This window comes from Carassius gibelio, chromosome A20 (assembly GCF_023724105.1).
Source record: "Carassius gibelio isolate Cgi1373 ecotype wild population from Czech Republic chromosome A20, carGib1.2-hapl.c, whole genome shotgun sequence".
NCBI classification, from domain to species: domain Eukaryota; kingdom Metazoa; phylum Chordata; class Actinopteri; order Cypriniformes; family Cyprinidae; genus Carassius; species Carassius gibelio.
Window position 1 is genome coordinate 20,940,624 of NC_068390.1, and position 13,092 is coordinate 20,953,715.

General features: G+C 37.1%; 1 long non-coding RNA gene across 1 annotated transcript; it reads left to right on the forward strand.

Annotated features, from left to right (window-relative positions):
• The first annotated feature begins 233 nt into the window (after positions 1 to 233).
• Positions 234 to 2,080, forward strand: LOC127938169 (uncharacterized). The gene is made up of 4 exons (XR_008148643.1): positions 234 to 588; positions 677 to 742; positions 1,418 to 1,554; positions 1,670 to 2,080. It is a non-coding gene; the product is annotated as an uncharacterized LOC127938169 (long non-coding RNA).
• Positions 2,081 to 13,092: the final 11,012 nt, after the last annotated feature.

Genomic DNA, 13,092 nt, shown 5'->3' on the forward strand with positions numbered 1-13,092 from the left:
CAAAGAACTCCCCGCTCAAGCTCGCCGTCTCTGCAAGATTAACGATGGCAGTTTGCAAGCACAGCTACTAGAAGATTTACATCTGGCAGACAGGTTGCTCACGTCGTCAAGCTTCGTTTGAGTCTGCGCGTCAGAAACGGAAGTGCTAAAAAACGCTAAAACTGGGCTTCATTTGTCTCAATTGAGTTCCAATGGGGTCGCTGTGTCCATTTCTTTTACTGTCTATGGTAATAACGCTATTCCGTTGATTGCTTGAGGTGAGTAAAAGTGGTTGTGTAAATATCTTATAATATGAAATGCGATGTTCGATCATTTATTTATCCATGGTACGTTCAATTTGAATAATTATTTTTAATAATTGTTATAAATTGCTCATTTTATTGTTCTTTGTGGATTGTAACAGTACACTCTGTACATGGCTTTAGTTCATAGGTTCGATTTTGCAGAGGTATGGCATCACATTTGTCAAGTTATTTGAACAGACATGCATGATTTTTGTGTGTATATTATTATTATTATTATTTTTCAGGATGACATGATCAGGTGGTGGTGGTGTTCTGTTCTTCTGGACAGCTTTACTCCGCAAATGTATGTAGCTGTTTGAATGTTGCTACATGAAACATTACTGTGTACTATATCTAGCAATATACCTACCTCTTGACATTTGTTCTTTTAGAGCTCAACCACTGAGGGGAGGAACTTCACCATTCACCATGTCTTCAGGCAGAGTCCAGCAAAGCAGGTTATTACATTCATTAAGAACTAATAATTACATATGTGTGTACATGCAGAGGTATTTTAGTTATTACAGCTACATAGTTGTTCAGATATGAAATTGGTATTATGTACAAGTACTATATTGGTCAGCACTGTGGATTATTTCATATATAGCTATCAGTTAACATCAGCATCAAAGACATTTAAAAACATTTCAGCTTAATTCATTTTCAGCAAGTTTTTTAAATAACTTCTGTTTGCGATCTAATGTGGATTTTGTTCACCATATAAGACAGAAATATTTATATTCAATGTAAAAGATCTTCATGTGGATCATGCATACAAATATATACAAATATCTCACTGGATTATTACAATTAATGGCAAAATGAATGTGTGGAAATGTAAACTAATATATCCTACTGACACACAACAGCAAAAGATATAAATAATTGTCTTAAAACAGTTTTTTTTCAATGTGAAAATACTAACTTGCCTAATACTTCTGCACAGTACTGTATATATTAACATTTGATTAGTGTTATTATAAAAGAATGAGTATGCAGTTGTGACAACAATCTATAGAGTTTTTAATGAGAGTTTGTTTAAAGCAAGGTTGTCTGTATTCAGTGTTTATATAATGTTTAATAACTTTTATATACATGTATAAATAAACCTATGTATGTTTTTGATTCAACAGCTTCCACTGGAAATCCTCAGGGAAGTTATTTTGTCAGCGGGTGACTCTGCATATTTGACACTTTCTCTGGTTTGCAGATGGTTTAGGGATGTGCTCCAAAGTTTTTCGGAAAGCGGCACAGTTTGCCTGGCTAGACAGTAAGATTTCCCAGTTTAATGCTCATTCTCCAATTGAATTTTGTAGTAGAAGGCTGTTAAACTTTTTTTGTATTATTATTATTATCTTTCATGTATTTTGTCTTTACACTATAAGTTGTGGCCAACTGGAAGAATTGTCCTCCTGTCTCCTGACCGGAACGAGTTCAGACGGATGTACAGCATCAGGGAACGCTTGCAGTGCAGAGCCCTTTTCAAGTTTAACCCACCAGGGTACAGGGAAAAGGCCGGAGTGGTGATCTTCTGGGCTTTTGTTTACACAGGATTTTTTTTTTTTTTTTTTTTTTTGCGGCATGAAACACATTTGTGTGTTTAATTCATTGAAGGGAAATAGAGAATGGACTGAGATCAACTGGTTTTGATGTATTAATTGATGTCATTTAAAGTTAAACTTTGCAGTGTATAATGTTTTAATAAAAAAGCTATGGAAAACACGTGCATGACAACAGGTTTCAGTCATTTACATCAGTCTATCATACTTTAAGGTTTCTCATATTTGATGATAACATCATTTGCTATGCATTGCTCATAATGGATTCTTAATTTAGTTGTGACAGGATTGTGAGGATTAATGAGGTTTTCAGTAGTGCAGTTCAGAAAACAAATAACAGAAAGTAACAAGTGTTTTTGGGCAAGTTCTTTAGAACCTGTATAGTTCCTTCCTTGCAAAAAGTAACCATGGATTTATTGTAGTAAAAATATTTGTTGGCATATTAATTACTATGAGCTGCAATTATAAAAACACCATAGTTTTACTATAGTTACTGTAGCAGAACCATGGTAAATTTTCGTAGGGGCCAAGGGAATGTTCAGAATATTATTGGTGACGTTCAGAGACTGGTGACAATTTGTTACACACACACAGATATATATATATATATATATATATATATATATATATATATATACACACACACACACACACACACACACACACATATATATATATATATATATATATATATATATGTATGTATATATAATTTGAATATATAAATCAAGGTACTCCATGACTATCTACATAACCATACTTCGCATAATATTGCCGTGTCATTTTCAAACCAGCGAGTAATGCCGAGGTAGCGTCTACACTACAGCCATTGAGGGAGTAGACCATTTATTTCTATTCTGTTCGTCGTAATCCAAAACTATTTGTATTTATACGGGAAGTTGTGGAAATGCAACAATAAATGCAAAAACACAACATTTATATTCACTTTTTAGTTTGTATTAAAAGTTTATTCATCTGAGTGTCTACTTCCGCATTCCAATCCTGCTAATAGCGTCATAATTCTTTATACCAATAAGCTGTAAAATCATCACTCATCTGTACACCAATAAGCTCATCTTAATCATAAACCAATAACCGCTGAGGTGGGCGGGGCGACACGTGTCGCTCCGCCCCAACGTGTCGCCCCGCCCCATCGTCCAGACTGCACTCTGGGATACTTGCAGAGACCTGGACCATTTTCCTCCATGCACACATATGGACATTGGGAATTATATATTTTTTTGGTTTAAGTTACTACACAATGCAGGAGTTTAAAAGTCACAAGTCTTTGGAAAGTTACGAGGCTTTCTGCTGTGGCTGGGTCCATCTACAGCAGGTGATGAAAACAGTGTTGTACTGGCCAAAGTAAGTTTATTCACATGCGTTTTAGCGTATTGTAATTACATTGCATTTAGAATGCACTTCTTGACCAAAATGACAAAGTAATTAACTGCGAATGAACACTAGATTGTAAGGAGATGTTCAATGTATACGAACGTTTCCAACATATTTTGATGTAGGCTAAAGCTGTATATGTTTAGTTATAATTTGATTTTAACCCAATGACACATACTGTACCAGGTTTTTTTTGTTGGGGGCTGCAAAGTGGACAAACCAGTTCTGGGTTAGCTAGGGTAGTTAAATCTGTGATTGCTAGATGTAAATGTCCGGGTTAGATTAAGCCATTAACAGCGTGAATGCAATGTGACTTACATTGTAAACAATATAATTCCCAATGTCCATATGTGTGCACTGAGGTATATGGTTCAGGTCTCTGTGCCGCTGCAGGGAGCTGCCCGAGAGCTTCTCCAAACATCGCTGTTTTGCGCTTGGTGTGAGCTTGTTCCTGTAAGGTCCCCTTTCTTTCGCCTTATGTTTTTGCATTGCTTTACTTTCTTCCTTTTCTTTCGCGTATTCGTAGATCCGTCTCGATCTGTTCCGCCGACAAAATAAATGCGCAAAAATGAAAGCGCTCTGAAATGTTTAGTCGCGCCTCTGTGAAGTTCTGAAGGCATTGCCCCTGGCAACAGATAGCGTATCCTTCCATCAGGGCCGACCGGCTCAGACCCCTCCCATATCAACCCAAATCGGCACGTGACTTCTCATTCTCAATAGCAACAACGAGCACCACGAAACCATTTAAAGAGGCGCATTCAGCGGTCTCCTTGACAGAAAACATTCAGCAAAGTAAAATGATCTCAAACGTATGGCGCGCTCTCTTCATTTTATCAAACGATCATAATCACATTTATTCATTTTACAGTCCAGCTACTAGAATTTTATTAATACTAAAACCCCTTTAATTCAGGTGAGAAAGCTTTTTTTCCAAGTGGCTTTTGCACATAATAATAATACCGCTGCAGACGCATTTTGCAGCATTAAGGTTATTACTTGATCGTTAATTTAAACGACGATCGATCATGGAAATTATCAAATATTGACATCCCTAAATACAAATCAGTTGGATGGAAAACTGGTTATTGGCTGCATCAAACCATGCTTCCGAACACATGTGAGTCACTGCTCTGGGCAGCTCCAGGACGTCTGTCTCTCAGAGCGCGGTGCTGTCTGTGAGCGGGGCGGAGTAACGGAGCCCTCAATCACGCTGCAGTGTTTGTAAGAGCTGACAACTTCTCCACCCCATTTACAGAGTGAAATTCTCTGACTACCTTTATCTCGCATGTCTGTTGTTGAATCTTCCAAAAGTTTTGGCTTGGAGTGCTTCACATGCAGTGGCTGCAGCAGCACTTTCCACCGCACCAATAACACGGGGCTGCCCACCGACGTGCCTGACTTTAAATAGGCGCTACTAAACACAGATATCGGCCGATGCCGATATATAAAAAAAGACAAATATCGGCCTGATATATCGGCCGAGCGATATATCGGTCGACCTCTAGCCTGAAAGCACTGTAAGTCGTGTCTGCTAAATGCATAAATAAATGCAGGTCTTTTGAACTTTGTATTCATCTGTGAATCCTGAAAAATAAAATGCATCACGGTTTCCACAAAAAAATTGAAGCAGCACAACTGTTTCAACGCTGATAATAAGTTTCTTGAGCAGCAAATCAGCATTTCTGAGGGATCCATGTGACACTGAAGACTGGAGGAATGAATGAATCTAGGAACAAAACAAGCTATTTGACACAGAGCCAACAATATTTAGTCCGATATATGTTGTGAAAAAAATGCATATTAGGTTACTTAACCTTTTCAGCGCTTCCTAGATCTCCGTCAGCAGCTCCCTTCAGAAATATTGAAATCTTGGACCAGGGCCGTCGCCAGAACAAACCAAATGGGGGGGCATTTAATTTTCATAGGGGGGCACACTTTTTTTAATGATCTGAGACAGACCATAACATAAACCCATATTAGGCTATAACTAAAATAGACCACAATAGTCTTGTTTTGTTCAATTATTCAAATAAAATACTTCACCGTTTGATCTCAACGTCTCTGTTTATTGTCTCTTAACATTTCCAAAACCGCCAAAAATTTATTCTGAGATCGCATGCAATGCAACGCGCAGCTCATCTGCGCAAAGGAATTGCGTATAAACCATACAATACTGTATGCTTAACTAAATGAATTGCATGATTTATATATACATATACATATACTTACACACAAACTGCATATTGTAATTTGAATTAATAAAACTACTAACACAAAAATAACATATTGAAAGGTCTGCTGCTGGAGACTTGCCATTGGCTGTTGTATTTGAATAATTAATGAGGTAGGTCTTTGCAAGGTTTGGGTGCTGTTTTGGGATGTTTTAACAGTCATTTATGAATATAATTATATTTAAAATTATGTTTTGTGTAATAATGCGTTGAATAATGAATCGTCTGAATAATTTCTGAAGGTAATGTGTTATGCATTTCTAGTGTTACCGTTGTAGTGATTACTGTTCCTGTGAGCCAAGTTCTGCTGAAACAATGTTATTAATGCAATGATTCAAATCATTAACGATCAATGTCGAATGTCTTATTGCGCGTTCATACCGGCGGCGTCGAGAGCATCAAACATCTCTCTTGTCGATCTGCTCATGACGCTGCAGAAAAATTCGTGAGCGCTCAGATGCTCTTAATACGTAGACCGAATGCTTGTTTTGTATTTAAAGTGGAAGCAAAGCAAACAGACTTGTTGATCTTATGCAGACTAACCACAAGGAGGTTAACGTTATAAGTTGATCTCATTAAATGTTGTTGTGGACGAAATATTAAGATCCTTTACTTAAAATGAACGATCTCAGACACCTTGGTCCACGAATCACTTTTAATTATTTTTTTATGTCCCTGTACGCAAACAGGGACACATCATAGATTACTGCAAACGCGAAACAGCAATAATCAACCTGTCCTCTATTTTGCTTGGGAACTAATGTGATCGGAGCTGCGTCCTCTGGAATCCTCTCAAGCGGTTGACTTCTACGTTCCGATTGGTTGCTGCCCAACCGCGTCATAGCTCATTACCATAAAGTTGCCTTGATTAAATTCTGCTCGACGCTCTCAAAGGCCAAGTCGCGCCGCGCCGCTCCTCGCAGCTGGTTTACATTGAAAATGAATGACTTCCGGCCACTTTGACGCTGGCGGTGTGAATGCACAGTAATGCAAGTTTGGTTAATTGTTCTGTGCGTTACGTTTAGGGGGGCACAAAAAGTCATTTGGGGGGGCACTGCCCCCCGATGCCCCCCCTTGACGACGGGCCTGTCTTGGACACTCCCTTCTGTTGCAGAAGGTTTATTGTGTCACTCTTGAAATCGCAGAACAGTTTTATGTTTACAATAAAAGATCAAAACAATTTTAGTTTTCTGCCAATTTTCGCGCTCCTTGATAACTTGACGTCATCGATAAACAGAAAATGTTAAGGTTAAATAAATTAAGCAATTTCCAATCATCCATTGAAAGATTGCCAACAAAACAGTCAAAAGCTATCTACAGATGAAGATTTGATTAAAAGCCCAAACTTTCATAAATAAGAGCACAATAAAGTTATCATACCTGACGGTAAGTCGCCTTAAAACGGTAGAAATAACGGACTTTTTCGAAGACATTAAACCATTCCTATAAAGTAAATAAACAACAGAAGCGAATCAAATACAAGTAAGAGAAGTGTCAACAACCGTTATAAGTAATATTTGTGTAATTTTATGGACTTAACTCACCTGAAAACAGTGAAATCCGCGAGAAACGGGGTGTTTCCTCGTGACATGTGCAGTGTTGCGCTCCGTTTCCATGGCAACTCCATCCGGTCCGCGCGCACGCCCATGAAAGCACGTCACGAATTTAAAGTCACACGCTTACGTTACATAAATAAACATATGAATAAACATATGCCCCTTATTTTTTTCTGTAAGAGGGGGCGCGGCCATTTGTAAATTTAATGTGTCTGGCTTTCGGTGTCATTCCAGCTATATTAGCTGTACAAACAGCTTGTTTTGCTGTTTACTGTTGCAAACTGCTGTATCTTATGTTATTTTTAATGTATTGTCTTAATTATGAACGTACTGGTTTGTAGTGCAAACAGTTTTACCGTTTACTGCACTTTGTTCTTCTTGTTATGTCTCTATAACAATGACCATAAGTCTCACACATTCACATACAATTGTTTGGTGGATAGAATTAGAACACTACATAATTCAAAATGTCTTTCAATTATGATATTGCTAATTTAAAATTCATTTTGTAGTTCTATAGCCCAGTGCAAAATGCCAGGCCTGCACATAATATAGGGACAAAGTGGCACTTTTATATTTTAAGATTTTGTATTGTTGCTATTACGAACACTCATATATGTATGTGTGTGTGTGTGTGTGTGTATAAGGTGCATCTTGAAGAAATGTGAATATCATGAAAAAAGTTCATTTTTTGTAACTTTTTTTATTAAAAAGTGAAATTTTCATATATTCTAAAGATTCATATTTTTTTATGATTAGAGCTTAATTTAATGAATGTAATTATTGCATTTAAAAGTATAAAAAAGGAGTTAAACAAATATTATTTAATTATTTAAAATTATTTTTAAAGAAACTTTGTCCTGTGGTGTGACAGTACAGGTGTCACAATGGAGGACTTTTCAGCCTTTTCTGTCAATTAATGACCTTGCTATTCCAAGCTAATCTGTCATTAGTGGCAAGCAGGACACATTTGCAAAATTATAATTTAGGGGTGTCATATTAATGCACAACAAAGCATAAAAAATTTGTAGTGGTTCCGAAAAAATTCAAAGCACATGGTGTCACACCAGAGGACATAGTACAAAAATGTAAAAAATTCAAATAACATTGCAGCTTCATAACAGGTCCGTGTAGGTCAAATAAATGTGTGTATGTATTTATATTAAGTGTCCTGAAATATTATGGGCGTCCAGTACTCAAAATAGTTTTAGAACCACTGACTGGTAAAGTAAGGTGATCTGCCAGGACGTGTCTTCAGAAAATGGCACATCTGGTCACCTGGTATAGGCCATAAATGGCCCACATACAACAAGCCAGAACTCACCCTAAAACCGGTTTGTCACACACGAGCTGGATCTGGCCCACAAACAGCAAGCCACGACTCAAATTAAAGCCAGTTTGTCACACACGGGCCAGATCTGGCCCACACACAGCAAGCCACGACTCAAATTAAAGCCGGTTTGTCACACACGGGCCAGATCTGGCCCACACACAGCAAGCCACGACTCAAACTAAAGCCGGTTTGTTGCACACGGGCCAGATCTGGCCCATAAACAGCATGCCACAACTCAAACTAAAACCGGCTTGATGTGTGTGGGCCAGAGATGGCCCATATAACCTCTGCCGCTGCCAGAACTGAGCCAGATGTGCCATAGTTGGCCCAGATGAGGCCCGGATATGTATGCTATCTGGGTATGGTTACACTAATCTTTTTCAACAGAGCGACGAATCGACTTGACGTATATATATATATACAGTGCTTTAAGTGGGCCGGTACGCACCAGTACTCAGTACTGCCACTTCCAAATATAGCTCTTGAGCGTACGGCCACCTCTCCGTGCGCCCAGAACGTGCTTTTAGCGTACCGGTACGCTCATTTGGACATCTGTTTTAATAGAGGTTTTAATCTTTTACCTGCACTGCCAATTTTCAGAGCACCCTTTACAATGCAAGCTTCCTAATTCATCCCACCGAGAGCAGAAACTACAGTACCCATTCACCCTTAAGTTATACAAGTGAATAGCGCATCTGTAGCTTTTCCCACTGCAACTGTCAACAACTCAACGTGGCCGGAGAAGGTGAGTGAAAGTCGTTATGAGTGTACACTCGGTTCGGTTCAAAATCAAATAGGGGAGCGCGGGGCACAAAGTAACGCGGGTTAAAAAGTAACACAGACATTTTAGATAGTTGCAAAGGGTTAACTATGACCTTCTTCCGGGCTTTTCACCACACTGTTGGCAGACGTCTTCCTGCCAAATTTCGAGAAAGTTTGTCACATATTGGATGAGAACTGAGGTGAAACTCTTTCGTCAGCATGTAAGTATTGTTTTTTTATAATAGTTGTTTTTTCGATTTTTAAATTATGTATGAAAGTATGTTACCTACAGTTAACAGCATTTGATATGTTCTCTTGGCTTCAGACTCTGAATACTGAAAGAACAAGATCAGAATCAGATGATTCGCTGACTGACACCTCACCAAGTCTGAATGATATCACTGCAGGTCAGACTCAAGCTAATGAAGTAATGCAGCTCTTTCAGGTAGGATGACCAAACGTCCAGAAAAATTCGGGACAGTCTCGAAAATCTAAACTGTTGTCCCGACTCCCGAATCTAATTGTCCCGAAAAAAAAAGCGCGAAAAACGGGACCTTTAACATTTTGCTAACATGTCACTAGCATGATTAGCATGCTGCTAGCATGTTGCTAGCATGATTAGCATGAGACTAGCATGTTGCTAGCATGTTTCTTGCATGTTTCTAGCATATTAGTCAGATGCTGAACTAACAAATACAAATCGCAATTTGAACAAACACAAAGATGTGAAGGAGCCCAATTCAGTACCCGCGGTGTTCTGGTGTTCAGGGCTCACGCAGAGAGAGGCGTCTCAAAATGCTTTAACACCGAATTTGCTTCTTTTTGCTCTTGTGCCGACAAATACATAAAAAATATATTAAAATATCCGCCTTGGAAAGTATGCACGAAAAAAAATGTCAGTTATTTCTTAAGTGAAAGTAAACAGTTGAGGAAAAAAATGGGATGTGTATTATATTGGATGTGTTCATCGTCTCTTAAAGTGACCGCGGCAAAAAACTAACTGACTGTAAAAACTAACTGTAAAAGTCTATCTATCTATCTATCTATCTATCTATTGAAAAATTGAGATAAAAAAAATATTCAGCACCTTATAAAGCACCATGTATTGCTTAAGGTTTTTTTTTTTCTTGGTAATTGGTCAACAAAGTATTGATAATTGTGCAAATATTGTCATAATAACAGTTGTCTGTAGTTTTGGTTGATTGTAATCCAATAAATCTCAAAGTTATTACATTACCAAGACAAATTTGTTCTGACACAGTTTTAACTCTAAGTTCTTTGCATATTTTCTAACCATTTTTACAAGCGATAGCATATAAATTGTAATAATGTGAGAAATGTTGAAGGTGTCTGGATAAATGTAGGTTTGATTGTACATTTCATTTGTACATTGAAGACTATCCAGTTTCTGTACCTTGACATACAAACTTGAAAAAAAATGCATAAATACAAATGAACGAACATACAAATGAAACAATTTCACAGGGCCCACTGGTACAAACTTCACCGGGGCCCTGCTGACCCCAGCTACAGCCTTCCACCCACTATAAACTAGTGAGAAAAATGTAATGCAAAAATTGCATTTATATATTTACTCATAATTGCTTTTTATTATAATTAATAAAAATGTATAGCTATAACGTTATTATAAAAATGGTCAAATATATACTTTATACAAGGGTTCCCTGTATAGTTCAGTTTAGAAAAAATTAGAAAAAATAGTGTAGTTACCAGTCAAAAACTTTTTAAAGGTCCCGTTTTACGCACTTTTTTGTAGCTTTGATTGTGTTTACAATGTGCAATATAACGTGTTCATGTTTCACGTGTAAAAAAACACAGTATTTTTCACACAGTTCACCTATCTGTATACTGCTGTTTTCACTGTCACAAAAACGGGCTGATGACTTCCTTGGTCTATGAAGCCTCTCCTTCAGAAATACGTAACGAGTTCTGATTGGGCCAGTGGTACCTGTGTTGTGATTCGACAGCAGCTGAGAGCAGGCTGCCCTCCTGGTAAAGTGATTGGGCTAGAACACACGTGCTGGAGATGTATTTATAGTCACAGGAGCGTTTTTACTGACGAGATGCGCATGAAAACCGCATTTGCTTTTTTGCACAGCCCTAACATCTAGTTAACAAAGCTAAACAGCGTTGCCCTTTGTGTAATAAGTTACAGAAACTGTTAAACGCACCAACTTAAATAATAAAATACACTTACCAGTTGTGGTCCATAAACAACGCCTTCTCTGGGGGAACTGCTCCATCTTTCAAGAATAATCTTTGTGCAAATCCAGCATTAAACTGATTGAGATTGAGAAAGTTGTCCTCAGCAAGCTGTCCTCAGCAAAATGAGCTGCACAAAGTTTTACATGTGCATTATAATTTTCGGGAACCGAGTTAAACATAAATTGTAACCATTAATCTCAAAGTACAGCGTTCCTGGGAAGCCCAAACAAAAGTGATTGGAAACAGCGTTTCAACGACATGGCGACAAAAGGGATGCTTCCGTAATGTATAATGTATGTATACGTAATGTATTCCATAATAATTACTTTTTTTAAGCAGCAAATCTGAATATTAGCATGATTTCTGAAGGATCATGTGATTGGAGTAATGAAGCTAAAAATTCAGTTTTGAAATCACAGGAATAAATATATTTTTTAATATATTTAAATCGAAAGCAGTTTTTTAAAATAGTTAAAATATTTTCACAATATTACTGCTTTTGCTGTATTTTGGATCAAATAAATACAGGCTTGGTGAGCAGAAGAGAATTCTTAAAAAATAAAAATAAAATAAAAACATTAAAGGTCCCCTTCTTCGTGATTCCATGTTTTAAACTTTAGTTAGTGTGTAATGTTGTTGTTAGAGTATAAATAATATCTGTAAAATTCTAAAGCTCAAAGTTCAATGCCAAGTGAGATATTTTTTATTTAAAACCGTTTTTTGACTAACCTCCGCCCACATGAATACACAAAAAAGGGGACGTGGTCTTGTTGCGCTCGCACGGAGGAAGAGTTGCGTTTGAAGAGTGCTTTTGTCGCCATGTTGTTACAAACTAAGGTAGTGCTAAACGTAAAACAAAGTGCGAGATGAGGATTTGAAACAAATAAGGAGTTTACTGATGAAGAAGGGGAATACAGACAATATACAAGATTACGTTCAGCATATACACATTTAGGTTGGGTTACAAACATCTACATTCGAAGATACAAACAATCACAGGTTCCCGAAAATTATAATCCACATGTAAAACTATGTGCAGCACATTTTGCTGAGGACAGCGAGTTTCCTCAATCTCAATCAGTTTAATACCGGATTCGCACAAATATTATTCTTGAAAGATGGAGTAGGCCCCCTCTTTGTCTGGAGAATGTGTTGTTTATTGACCACAACCTATTTTTCCTGTCTCGTGTCAGTAATAGTACAACCGAAAGAGCAAATAAAATGCTTATTGTTACAATTAATAAAATAAATAAAATTTTATTGTTACCATTGTTGTGTTTGGTGTGACTGTGTATATACCATGTGAAAATGGTTGCCTTCAAGATATTGACACAAATACTAAAAGATGATATACAACCCAAATAAAAACTTCACAAGGTGTTTATGAAAAACAATGAAATTGTAGAAAGATTGTTAATCAACATGAAACATACAGCTAATGTTTTAAATATAAGTTTGGTTATCTTATAAAAGTAATCAATTTATTACTTCCCTTCCTTTGAAACCAAATAACTATGAATTCATAATGTATTGTTGCATCAGCAGAAAGAGAATTATAATGATATAACTAAGTAAAGATAACTAATTATATCCAAATAATGTAAACTATTGGATTTTACAGTATATTTATTATATATTTCTGAAAAAAAAGAAACATTTGCAATCATGCAGATACAAAACTGCTGCTTTACATATTGCTGAAGTACCATATCATGTAATATAAAACAAGAACACCTAAATGAGCAC